This window comes from Siphateles boraxobius, unplaced genomic scaffold, assembly GCF_051911475.1.
Source record: "Siphateles boraxobius isolate OS27281-9 unplaced genomic scaffold, OSU_SipBor_1 17, whole genome shotgun sequence".
In the NCBI taxonomy this organism is placed as follows: domain Eukaryota; kingdom Metazoa; phylum Chordata; class Actinopteri; order Cypriniformes; family Leuciscidae; genus Siphateles; species Siphateles boraxobius.
Window position 1 is genome coordinate 9,079,535 of NW_027508777.1, and position 12,757 is coordinate 9,092,291.

The 12,757-nt window shown below is 47.4% G+C and overlaps 1 protein-coding gene and 1 long non-coding RNA gene across 3 annotated transcripts in view; both read left to right on the plus strand.

Annotated features, from left to right (window-relative positions):
• Positions 1-12,757, plus strand: part of synpo2b (synaptopodin 2b) — a 35,748-nt gene that overhangs the window by 14,109 nt on the left and 8,882 nt on the right. The window lies entirely within an intron of this gene.
• LOC143740164 (uncharacterized) lies at positions 444-8,415 on the plus strand. The gene is made up of 3 exons (XR_013204783.1): positions 444-594; positions 7,705-7,743; positions 7,856-8,415. It is a non-coding gene; the product is annotated as an uncharacterized LOC143740164 (long non-coding RNA).

The following is a 12,757-nucleotide window of genomic DNA, read 5'->3' on the forward strand; positions in this document are numbered from 1 at the left end:
TTACTTGCGTTTTCGCAGTTTCCCCTATTAAATCCAGTCACGCAGCAGCTCTTCTGCCACTCAGTCCGGCTGAGGGGGGCGTGTTCCGGCGGGAAAGTGACGTTAATGCATTCCCTCTATGTGCTCTCCTGAAAAAGTTATTTAACACGCAGACACAGAACAGAGTCTGTTAAATAACTTTGTAAACAATTAAAGCTGTGTCACACACAGACACTCAGTGCGGTTACATGACCACTCCAGTCTAATCTAGTCATCTAGTCTGTTCTCCTGCAATCAGACTAGCTGTCTTAGTCTAAAACTACATACAGTCAAGTTAGTTTGACCCGAGAGCATGGTGGCTAGCTAACGCTCTCTCTCTATCACAGTTGACGCCTGTTCTTTGGTGTAGGCTAGGCTGTGCAAAAAGGCTCCCCTTATTCATACAGTCATTCTGACTGAATCCAATATGATCTGACACTGATTACCTGAAAGAATCATTCATCTTTGTTTTAACCTTTTTAATCTTTGTGTTTCAAGTGTCTGTGAACACAAACATGACGCAGTGTCGTGAAACCCCTCTATCCCGCCCAGGCCTTCCACACAGGACCCCTCAAAGTAAGACATGTTTTAGTGTATGATGTGTTTTATGTGTCTGTACTTCTTACTCTGTGCTATGCTAGGCTAGAGGCAGGGTTGCCAACTCTCACGCATCTGGCGTGACACTCACGCATTAAGCCTCAATCTCACGGTCTCTCGCTCAACAAATTTCACGCTAAATTAGACATTCTTCTGTGCTGTATTTTTTTTTTCACTCATGTGCACTAATTTCCGAATTACTATAAGCAAGTTCAGGCTCTTAACTACTGATTGGACCACTGCATTTTCTCACGCAGAGAAAAATCGCGGACAAAGAGGACAATGACACCGACAGGGGTCTCCAACACATCGCACGCGAGCTACCAGTAGCTCGTGGCCTGATTGGAGGTAACTCGCCAAGGGTCCGTTCACATATCGCGTCTTTTGCACGCTCAAGTTCGTTATTTCAAATGTAGGAAGCTCATAATTGAAGCGACGCGCTCATTTCTTCCAGGCGCAGTGAGATGAAAAAATGCATTAGCTACTAAAACTTCTTTGTCATTGTGGAGAGCGCAGTGCATTGTTGCATAGCAACGACAGACGCCACGGGAAATCGGACCGAATTGTACTATTAATAATAAAAGATAAGCTAATGTGCATTGTAAATGTCAGTAATTTATCTTTTTTGACTCATTCTTTTTATAAAAATGATTAAAAGGCTGAAATATGCAAGGTTTCTTTTTATAAATCTTTTTTGTCAAAATTTTATTTGAACTTGTAGGCTAGTAGATAACGTCTCGGTTACGTATGTAACCCTAGTTCCCTGATAGGGAACGAGACGCTGCGTCAAACGCTGCGGGAACGCCCCTGCGTTGTGCGTCATGAAGCACGTATGGAATCAGCCCAATGGAGAGATGAAACGTCATAGGCGGGTGACGTCATCGACCAGGAAACTATAAAGCACCCCAAAAACACAAGCGCATTAGCTTCTGATAGGCTTGAAGGAAGCGCTAACGGGAGTGCCGGGAGTATGGCGGAGCGACGCAGCGTCTCGTTCCCTATCAGGGAACTAGGGTTACATACGTAACCGAGACGTTCCCTTTCAAGGGAACTTCGAGCTGCGTCAAACGCTGCGGGAACGCGAATACCCACGTCGCCATAGGACCAAATGACCGTCATGTGAGACTAGCGCACAGAGGACGAGAGCACCTGTGCCCCAGGGGTAGAGCTTAAGTCTAGGTCATAGAACTTAATAAAAGTATGCGGTGAAGACCATCCAGCCGCATCACAAACATCACTCAGGGAAACCCCCGACAAAAGAGCTTTAGAAGCAGCCATACTCCTGGTAGAGTGAGCTCGGACAACCAAAGGTGAAGGCTGGCCAGCCGACTCATAAGCAAGTGAGATAGCCTCAACCACCCACTTGCTCATTCTCTGTTTAGACGCCGGACACCCTTTCCTGGGTGGCCCGAAACATACAAAAAGTTGTTCTGATTTCCTCCACAGGGCAGCTCTGTGGACATAAGCGTCTAATGCCCCAACAGGGCAGAGTGAATTAAGTTTCTCCTGGTCCGATGACATAAATGGAGGAGGACAGAAAGCCTGCAGAACCGTAGGTCTAACAATATTAGTAGGAACCTTAGGAACGTAACCTGGTCTAGGATGCAGAAAAGCTTTAACCATGCCAGGTGCAAATTCCAGGCACGAGGGTGAAACCGACAGAGCCTGCAAATCTCCGATTCTTTTTAGTGAAGAGATAGCAAGCAAAAAGATAGTCTTAAAAGTGAGAAACTTCTCGGTAACTTCTTCGATAGGTTCAAAAGGAGCTAGGGAAAGACCTTCTAATACAATGGCCAGATCCCAAGTCGGCACCCTCGTACGAACTGCTGGCCTCAGCCTCAAAGTGCCACGGAGGAAACGAGTTATAAGCGGGTGTCTCCCAAGAGAAACTCCACTGAAAGGGACGTGGTAAGCAGCTAGTGCCGCCACATACACCTTTAGTGTGGAGGGGGATAACCCTGTGGAGAAGCGCTCCTGCAGGAATTCCAGCACTGCACCCACTGGGCAGTTAACTGGGTCCTGCAGGTGTTCTCCACACCAAGAAGTGAAAAGTTTCCACTTCAAGGCATAAAGCTTCCTCGTGGATGGAGCTCTGGAGTTAAGAATGGTCTCAACAACCTCGGTTGAGAGACCGGAGTCTATGAGCTGGGCCCCCTCAGAGGCCAAGCCCACAGTTTCCACAATTCTGGGCGGGGGTGAAGTATCGTGCCCCCCGCCTGGGAGAGTAGATCCCTCCTGACCGGGAGCTCCAAAGGAGAACCGTCCAGGAGAGAAATCAGGTCCGCAAACCATACTCGGGCCGGCCAGAACGGGGCTACTAGTAGTAGACTGACCCCGTCCCGGCGGACCCTCTCCAGAACTCCTGGTAACAGAGCAATCGGGGGAAAGGCGTACAGACGTGACCTCGGCCACGGCTGCACCATAGCATCCAACCCCAGGGGGGCTGGAAGAGTGATGGAGAACCACCGATGACAATGAGTGGTCTCCTTGGAAGCGAATAGGTCCACCTCGGCGCGACCGAAACTCAACCAAAGGAGCTCCACCACCTCGGGGTGGAGTCTCCATTCCCCTGGCCTCGGCCCCTGCCTCGACAGGGAGTCTGCTACCACATTCAAATACCCAGGGAGATACATTGCTCTCAGAGATAGTAGCTTCCCTTGGGACCACAGGAGGATCTGACGGGCCAACTTGTAAAGCCGGCGAGACCGCAGGCCCCCCTGATGATTTATATAAGAGACCACCGACGTGTTGTCTGATTGAACTAACACATGATGGCCTCTCAGGTCTGTTAGGAAGTGTTTCAGAGCCTGAAACACAGCCAACATCTCTAGACAATTTATGTGCCACGAAAGATGATGATCCTGCCACAGACCTTGGGCTGGGCGACCACTCATGACCGCCCCCCACCCTGTGAGGGAAGCATCCGTCGTTAGCGTTATGCGACGACAAAGAGCCCCCAGCACAGGACCTTTGGATAGGAACCAAGTTTCTCTCCACATGACCAGAGCACGAAGGCAGCGCCGCGTGACTTTGAACGTGCGGAGCGGATTTCCCCTCGGGGAGAATCCCTTGGTCCTGAGCCACCACTGTAGCGGTCTCATGTACAACAGGCCGCAAGGTATAACGTTGGACGCTGCTGCCATCAGACCCAACAGTCTCTGAAACTGCTTGACAGTGAGTAGCTGGCCTAGCTTCACTTGTTTCACAGCTGAGAGAATCGAAGCGATGCGGGTCGGAGAGAGTCGCGCCCGCATCGATACCGAATCCCAAACGACACCCAGAAAAGTGGTCTTCTGGGAAGGAGATAATACACTTTTCTTTGCGTTCAGCCTCAACCCCAACTTTCTGACATGAGCGAGGACGACATCTCGATGCCGAACCGCCATCTGCTCGGTCTGAGCTAAAATCAACCAATCGTCGATGTAATTGAGAATACGAATGCCCTGAAGCCTCAGAGGCACTAGTGCTGCATCCATGCATTTCGTGAAAGTGCGGGGAGATAAAGCTAGGCCAAACGGAAGAACCCTGTACTGGTACGCCTCGCCCCCGAAGGCGAACCTCAGGAACTTCCTGTGTTGTGGAAGGATGGACACATGGAAGTATGCGTCCTTCAGATCTATCGTGACAAACCAGTCCTCGGACCTGATTTGAGACACGATCTGCTTGATAGTGAGCATCTTGAATTTTAGCTTCCCTACCGAGCGATTCAATATGCGCAGGTCTAAAATTGGACGCAACCCCCCATCCTTCTTTGGAACGATGAAATATCGGCTGTAATAACCTGACTCCAAACTGGGAGGAGGAACCCGTTCTATAGCCTCTTTTTGAAGGAGCGTTTTCACCTCTTGTTCCAATACCAGAGCCTGCTCGGGGCCCACCACTGTGTGCAGAACCCCTCTGAATTTTGGTGGACGACACCTGAACTGGATAGCATAACCCTTTTCTACTGTCTGCAGGACCCAATGAGATATTTTTGGAAGGCTTTTCCACTCTGCCAGAAATTCTACTAAGGGTACCAGCCTCTCGAGACTGGCCTCTGGTGTAACTTGAGCAGCAGACGCAGCGCCCTGTAACGGCGCACCGGCAGGGAACAACTGGTCTGACCGCTCTGAGACCCTCCTCAGAGGGAGCGAGCGTCCCTCGGGAAAGCGCTCGCTGGGATCGTCTGTGCCCCGGCATAAAGGCGGGGTTGGCAGAACGAGCCCCTGAGGGCACCGAGGAGGAATGGGCACCGTAAAAAGAGGTGAACACCTTTCCGCCTCGGTGGGGACCACCCTCAGCATCCTGAACGGCTTGGCGTCAGGACTTCTTCTTAGCCGAAGCCTTCTTAGCCAATATAACTGTCCTCAGATCAGTTCTACTGGGAGAAGGCTTCGGCTGAGAGTGTCGCGGCTGAGCCCACTGTCCAGCAGGGGGAGCACGAGACGCGACACTCTGCCTCTGCTGCGCTCTATGTGATGAGCTCGAAGACGGCCGGGGCTGCTCCCGCCCAGCAGCCCCAGGGACATGAACTTTAAGGGGAAGAAACTTTTTAAAAGCTGCAGTTTGTTTCTTTTCTTCTTGGAATTTATCGATAACTGAATTCACAGCATCACCAAACAACCCCATGGGAGAAAGAGGAGCATCTAAAAGAAAAGCTTTTTCTCTCTCTTTAATATTAGTCTGATTTAACCACAAATGTCTTTCTGCGGCCACCAGAGCTGCCATAGAACGACCCATTAATTTGGCCGATTCTCTGGTGGCACGCAGGGATAAATCAGCAGCCTGACGCAGTTTGCGAACTACGTCAGTACTGACCTCCTCACTCTCACTCATGTCCCTTAGCAGATCAGCCTGGTATGCCTGCAAGATTGACATAGTATGCAGACATGACGCAGCCTGACCTGCTGCCGAATATGCTTTACCCACCAAAGCCGAAGTGTTTCTTAAAGGCTTGGTGGGTAATGCCGGTGCCTTAAAAGATGATGCTGCTTCGGGGGAGAGATGGCTCGCAAGCGTCTCTTCCACACGAGGCAAAGCACCATAACCATGAGCCTTGGCTCCCATAATATTAGCGTATGTTGAAGTCTGGGGACTAAACACTCTATATGACACCGGTTTTCTCCATGATTTCGACACCTCGGTGTGGAGATCATGGAAAAACGGCAGGCACCGGCGTGGAGGCTGCACACGTGACGGCAAAAATCTCTCATCCAACTTTGATTTAGAAACAGACTCCTGTCTAGTCACTGGCCATTCAATATTAAGTTTTTCAACAGCTCTTGTTAACACCTCCATAAGCTCATCACTCTCAGGAGTGTGGGGTGGCGAATCCTCCACATCTCCCTCAACACTAACAACATCAAGTTCCTCAGAACTGGATAGCTGCAGCATTGGTGCCTCAGCCCGAGCGGAAGAAACCGCAGCGCGTGCTTCCGAACCCGGGACTGAGGCACTGGATCTCACAGGTGAAGGGAGAGATAAGGCAGAGCCCGTCTCAAACCCCGCTGTGAGATCCATCTGCGATCCCCACGATAAGCGCCGCCACTCTGCCTCGGCAGAAGCGGGACCCGAACCGCGGGGAGCGCGCACCGAACCGCTCTCCTCAAAGAGCGATCGGCGGGAGCGGAGCGTCCTTAACGGCAAACGCTCGCAATGCTCACAGTCTGCTCCCTCGAGAGCAAACTGGGCATGCTGAACTCCCAAACAAACAACACAAAGATCATGTGTATCCCCGCTCGTTAAATAACGCGAGCAGGGAGGAACACACTTTCTAAACTGCTGTTCGTCCGCCATAATCTCTCAATATATATATATATATAGGGATAAATTGTTTGTGTGGTGCAGGGTATGTAAGACAGACAATATCACACAGGGACAGATTCACATGTAGCGCGACTGAAAGCACAGAAGCTAATGCGCTTGTGTTTTTGGGGTGCTTTATAGTTTCCTGGTCGATGACGTCACCCGCCTATGACGTTTCATCTCTCCATTGGGCTGATTCCATACGTGCTTCATGACGCACAACGCAGGGGCGTTCCCGCAGCGTTTGACGCAGCTCGAAGTTCCCTTGAAAGGGAACATGTCCAGTACTCCTTTAAAATCTGGCCATCATTTTTAATGTTGTTATTTTAATGTTTATGTAAACAAAAAGTGCATATTAATGCTAATTATATTTGTTATTTGCTGGTTTTTGACATAAAACTTGGTGAATTGATTTTATTGTGTAGTATTAGTACTTTTTTTAACAGGATTCTTTGATAACGTGATCATTTTGGTCACTATAATCATGAAATGAAATTTCCATGCCATTTCATCTCTAGTTAAGATGCACTATAAAATCAACTATAGCCTAATTATGTTTTGTTTTTACAGTATAATAAAATATACTGGTGTGGTGGTGGTCATGGCACAGTGGATAAGACACCTCTGGTGTGAGAGACCCGGGTTCGAATCCACTGTCAGACACCAATGTGTCCCTGAGCAAGACACTTAACCCATAGTTGCTCCATAGGCGTGCAACCTCTGATATATATAGCAATTGTAAGTCGCTTTGGATAAAAGAGTCAGTTAAATGAATAAATGTATAATATGCAAAGTACAATTTTCTTTAAAAAAAAATTATCTCTGATTCTGTTCTTTTCTCTGACATTTAAGGGTGATATATGGGCCTACAAAAACTCTTTTACGTCTAAAACAGTTTAGATAGTTGTTAATATGAGAGTTATGAGACATTATTTAAGAGATTAAAGTATTGTATTACATGAGTAGCTCTCGGCCACTATCTTTTTTAAAAAGTAGCTCTCAAATGAAAAAAAGGTTGGAGACCCCTGGACTTGACAGAGAAGGTTACTTTTGATATGGAACAAATTCTCATCTGTCAGATGTGCGGTTTGGCGCTTTTAAAGGAAGTCTCTGTCTCTCTGACTATCTGTCTGTCTGTCTGTCTCTCTCTCCTTCTCTCTCTCTCTCTCTCTCTCTCTCTCTCTCTCTCTCTCTCTCTCTCTCTCTCTCTCTCTCTCTCTCTCTCTCTCACAGTCATATTAAAAAAAAGACACATTTCATACTTTGTATTTTTGTTAACACCTATATTTTTTCTGTTTTCCACAGGTCAGATATTTGCCAGATCAGCTCCTGCTGGATGCACAGGTATTTTGGGCAGGTTCTCTCGGCTGTTGTCAGTAAACTACTGTATTATGAGCACTGCTTGTTAATTGTTTTTTGTATAATTTTGTATATTCTCTTCCTGTACTATCCCCAGCTGTTGAAAGGCTCCTTTTGGAAGACAGGCCTTAAATCACGGCCTATTCATGAGGTACTCCTGAGCAAGTCCTACAATGTGTTGAAGCAACATTCTGTCACTATTCAACCCCTATGTGGTGTCTGTATTTATATCAGTTGTTCTCGATATTTATATATACTGTCCTCAGACTATTCTCAACCAAATGTCTTAAGTTTTTTTTTTTTTGTGTGTAAAATGCTCTGACTTTTCTGAATTGTCTTTATAGAAACAATCAAACAAAGATATAGACTTTTGTGCTACTGTCTTATTTTTCCCCCTATTGCTTTATTTTTTTGTTTTGTTTAGGTGCTGTGTTACGAAATCCTGCCCAACAAAATTCCACTGAGGCTGACGTGGAAATGAGCGTGACGAACTGGCTGCGGCTGAGCAGGGACAGGAATGGGGACGGCAAAGGCGGGGCGAGCAAGCATCTTAAGTGAAATAATTGATTGGACTGATTTTTCATTTAAACTGACTAACTATTTTGGAGGGAATTTCTTATTTTTGTTGTTCAGGTGAAACTCGAAAAATTAGAATATTGTGCAACAGTTATAATTTTGATTATCATGGCTGACAGCTTATAAAAAACAGAATTCAAAATCTCAGAAAATTAGAATTAGAATATAAAAGGATTTTAAATACAGAAATGTCGGCCCTCTGAAAAGTATAATCATGCATATGTATATAGTTATATATACTAAATATATTAGTTTCACCTTTTAATTTGAATTACTGAAATACATGAACTGTTGCACGATATTCTAATTTTCGAGTTTCACCTGTAGTTTTCTATGTGTGATTTGTGGAGTGTTAAAATAAATTATACTGCTTTTGGAAAAACAAAGTAAAAAATACATTTTCAAGGTCATCTCCCGGTGCCCTCCTGTTTTGTTATTTCTCCTGGAAAACTCCTGTAGCCTAATTTGCATGACCATCAAACTTCATTTTAAAATCCCTGATTCATTCTTTTTTTCTGTTAGACTGATATTTCCCAGGTTGTCAGATTGTGTATGATCAAATTTAAGCTTTTTTTGTCATAAAACCTGGCAACTCAAAAATAAGGACGCATGCAAGTGGTCTAGTTGCCTACTTCTCAACATGTCAAATTGTTAGGGAAGAAATGTTATGATTAACACATCACATAAACTGAGTGTTGTTGAACTTGTGTCCTTGGAACACAATCTGACAGCAGTTAGCCTAAACAAATAAGTAAGCATTATTTGTAAGTAAGTAAGCATGCTGTAACGTTTCCAGCGACTCAGCTGAAAATCAGCTGTTCCAGTGGTCAATGGGAGAGCGAGGCGACCGAATGCTTTCCTCGCTCTAGTGGGATTGTGCCGCATAGGTCATAATAATTATTCCGGGTTTACGTTGGCTCACGGTCGGCGATCATTTCGGGTTTACGTTGGCTCACGGTCGGCGATCATTTTGGGTTTACGTTGGCTCACGGTCGGCGATCATTCTAATGCCACCATCTTCCCGACATCTTGCCGATTAGCTACCGATCTCCAGAAGACATCTTACCGAGGCACTTTATGTTGGGCAGGCACACGCGCCCCAACCTCAGCAAGACCTAAATTGTTGTCTGTGGATTTTCTTCTCAAGAGATGAAAACCCAAATATATTGTGAACGACTTGAATCTCGCTTGCAGAGGCAACGCGTAGAGTACGGGTCTGCAATGAAAAGGACACGATCTGTGAAATAATACTGTTTGAGTGCGAGGCATTCACATTCAGCTCCTGAGGGTGCTGGCAGCTGTTCATTGAGAAATATCTCGACGCGTATATCCGTGCACTGTCGGATGTTTCAGCCTCGCACCTGTTGACTTTCTTCTTGAGGGATGAAAGCCAAATATATTGTAACGACTCGAATCTCGCGTTTGCTGAGGCAGCGTGTAGATTACGAGACCGTATAACAAAAAACAGATTTGTCTGGTAATTATGGCTGCATAATTTTAAGAAATTAAAATGATGAAATATTATCTGACTTTATGGAAGTTAGATATTTAAATTCAGCCTACCATTCAGACCGTGTTTCACTTATACAGGGTTTATGGCTGCATTTAATTCTGAGGAATTAAAATGAGGAGAAGCAAACGCACGCTGCTCTGTCTGCCCCACAGGCTTGCGACCATACAGTGTTCCTTCTGCACATCAAAAATTGTTTTTCGATTTTTCCCTGCCAGTCCTCTGCTTCAGGGTATCGAAAACGAGACAAAAATAGCAGGGCTACCCGTTATTATGAACCCGTTCCGCATGATCAGGGTTACGTGCAGATGCCTTCGTTCCCTACCTATGTGGAAAAAAGCTTGGTTTCTGTCCCAAGGTCCAGTATTGGGAGCGTCATGTCGCCGTAAAACCGTTTCGACAGACGCCTCCCTCACGGGCTGGGGCGTGGTCATGGACGGCCGCTTTATGACAGGCCTATGGCAGGACCATCATTCCTCCTGGCACATAAACTGCCTGGAGATGTTGGTGGTGTTCCGAGCCCTGAGGAGCTTCCTGCCGGACCTCAAAGGTCATCATGTCCTTGTGAGGTCGGACAATATGTCGGTAGTGGCCTATATAAACCATCAGGGGGGTCTGAGGTCTCGCCCTCTTTGCAGACTGGCGCATCAGATCCTCCTGTGGTCCCAGGGGAAGCTGTTATCTCTAAGAGCAACATACATCCCAGGGAGTCAAAATCAGGGAGCAGACATGCTGTCGAGACAGGGGCTGAGGCCCGGGGAATGGAGACTCCACCCCGAGGTGGTGGAGTCAATATGTCAGAGGTTCGGCCCATTTGGACCATTGGACCTATTCGCGTCTCGAGAGACGACCCACTGTCCACTGTGGTTCTCCCTCTCTCATTTAGCCCCGCTGGGGTTGGATGCCATGGTGCAGACGTGGCCGAGGCTGCGTCTGTATGCATTTCCCCCGATCGCTCTGCTCCCGGGAGTTCTAGAGAGGGTCTGTCGCTAAGGGATCAGTCTACTGCTGGTAGGCCCGTTGTGGCCGGCACGAGTATGGTTCTCAGACATTGTATCGCTCCTAGACAGCCCTCCGTGGGAGATTCCCCTTAGGAGGGACCTGCTGACACAGGCAGAGGGCTCAATATTTCACCCTTGGCCCGAGTTATGGAAACTGTGGGTCTAGCCCCTGATGTGGCACAGTACCTAGAGGCCGGCCTAACAGCTGGAGTAGTGGAGACCATACTCAACTTTAGAGCTCCCTCCACGAGGAAATTGTACGGCATAAATTGGAATGTCTTTACCAATTGGTGTAGAGAGCGTGAGGTGGATCCAGTTAACTGCCCAGTGGCTTCAGTTCTGGAGTTCCTCCAAGATCGCTTTTCAGCTGGTCTTACCCCGTCTACACTCAAGGTGTACGTGGCTGCCATTACGGCTTTCCACGCTCCTCTGGGTGATGGGCCTCTGGGGAGACTGCAGTTGGTTGTACATTTCTTCCGTGGGCCTGGAGGATGAGGCCTGCGGCTCGTACCAGGGTTCCCACATGGGACCTGAAGGTGGTTCTCGAAGGGTTGGGCGAGGCCCTCTTCAAACCACTGGAGTCGGCTGAGGCCAAGAACCTTTCCCTAAAGGTGTTTTTTCTGTTGGCCATTACTTCTCTGAGGAGGGAAGGAGATCTCCAGGCGCTCACTACATTACAGCCATCTTACATCCCAGGCCGGGTTATTTGCCTAAGGTGCCATCTAATGTGGCACGGCCTACGGTTCTTTGGGCTTTTCATCCTCTATCTCACGTGACGGTGGATGAGGAGAGACTTCATCTGCTCTGCCCTGTCAGAGCTCTTAAATTATATATTCAGAGGTCCTCTTCATGGCGGAATTCAGACCAGTTGCTGGTGTGTTTCGGGTCACCCAAGAAGGGACTTCCCGCTTCCAAGCAGACCATCAGCAACTGGATTGTCGAAGCTATTTCTATAGCCTACCAGGTGCGCAATTTGCCTTCACCTTTGGCCGTGAGGGCTCATTCAACCAGAGGCATGACGTACTCTAGAGCCCTCCTCTTGGGGGCCCAGCAGGATGGGCCACCCCCCACACCTTTATTAGGTTTTACAGTCTGGACATTCCGTCTAGTCCTGGCACTCTTGTGTTCTCGTCCTAAGTGTGCCTTTGAGCAGCTTCACACTAGGACAGGCAGGGCGTGTTGTGGCATAGTGGGTACTCGTTCCCCCAAAGTGTCATTCGATGCAGTTTCGAGTTCCCTCGAAAGGGAACATTTCGGGTTACGACTGTAACCCTTGTTCCCTGAGAAAGGGAACGAGAACTGCGTCCCTTCACTACGCCTTCCCCTGCCTGGGAGCGACTTTCTTCATGGCAGAAGCTAACTCTGTTGTGTGCCGGCGTTCCTTTGTAGCTTCCGTGTATGCCATCACATGTTACGTCATGACGCAACACCAATCAGGATTGGATTAGTTTCATTCATACTTCAGATGCGTTACGCTAAGGGCGTTCCCTGCCCAAAGGGTCATTAGACGCAATTCTCGTTCCCTTTCTCATGGAACAAGGGTTACAGTCATAACCCGAGATGTTTTGTGTGTGTGTGTAGAACTGAACTCACTCTCAAAACTATGATGATTGACACTGTGTTAACCATAGCAACGTTCTGGCATCTCATGATATCGATATCATTTGATATCCGTTATTTTTTTACTAAAGTAATATTACAGCGACCAAAGACTCATTATGTTCACTAAACCACCATCGGCTGAGCCGCCTTGTTTTGTTTATGAGTGACAGGCTGCTTCGCAGAGCATGCTCTTTAAGTGTTGCCATGTCCACTTATTATAACCAACGTTTATTAAGTACTTTTGGACGTGTTGTTTGGACTTGGCAGGTTGCATTATTTTGGTATTTGGAAATAAGTTTATTATGGGCTT